This window comes from Cynoglossus semilaevis, chromosome 1, assembly GCF_000523025.1.
Source record: "Cynoglossus semilaevis isolate Cse_v1.0 chromosome 1, Cse_v1.0, whole genome shotgun sequence".
In the NCBI taxonomy this organism is placed as follows: Eukaryota; Metazoa; Chordata; class Actinopteri; order Pleuronectiformes; family Cynoglossidae; genus Cynoglossus; species Cynoglossus semilaevis.
Genome location: NC_024307.1, coordinates 31,562,818 through 31,563,513, shown reverse-complemented (window position 1 = coordinate 31,563,513; position 696 = coordinate 31,562,818). Strand labels below are relative to the sequence as shown.

Genomic DNA, 696 nt, shown 5'->3' with positions numbered 1-696 from the left:
AAAGAGAAGAGCAAGAGCTAAAAGCAAGAGAAGAGTTGAGGCGCAGGAAGGAATGGGAACTTCGACAAAAGCAGGAAGATGACAGGAGGAGAAAAGAGCTGGAAAAGGAAGAAGAAAAAAAGAAAAGGATAGAACTGCAGAGACAAGAGGAGGAAAGGAGAAACAGAGAATGGGAGAGGCAGGAACATGAGCGCAAGAGGAGGCACGAACAAGAGAGGAGAAAACGAGAGTTGGAGCGGCAAGAGGAGGAGAGGAAAAAGAGAGAAATGGAGAGACAGGAAGAAGAGAGGAAAAGGAAAGAATGGGAGAAGGAGCAGGAAAGCAAGAGGAGAGAACGGGAGCGGCGTGAGGCACAGGAGCAGGAGAGAAAGAAGAAAGAGCAGGAGAGACAGGAGGAAGAAAAGAGAAAGCTAATAGAACTTGAAAAAGAGAAAAAGCGGATAGAGAAGTTGATGGAGGAGGAAGCGCGCAGTGCAAAGTGTAAGGAGCAGACTGCTATTGAAAATTTGGAGAGACTGCTCTCGAGCAACTCCTCCACACCACCCCCTCCCCGCCTTTCTTCTGCCGCTGCTACTTCTTCATCTCCCCCAAGCTCCCATGCAGCACCCATGTACCCCTGGCTGAGTCGCGGTGGACTATTGCCCTGTCCAGCAGGCCAGGCCACCTCTAGCACTGCTCCTGCAGAAAGACTACTGC

General features: G+C 50.6%; 1 protein-coding gene across 1 annotated transcript in view; it reads left to right on the top strand.

Moving 5' to 3' along the window:
* The window catches only part of kdm6ba (lysine (K)-specific demethylase 6B, a), an 11,405-nt gene that overhangs the window by 3,311 nt on the left and 7,398 nt on the right, over nucleotides 1-696 (top strand). The window lies entirely within an intron of this gene.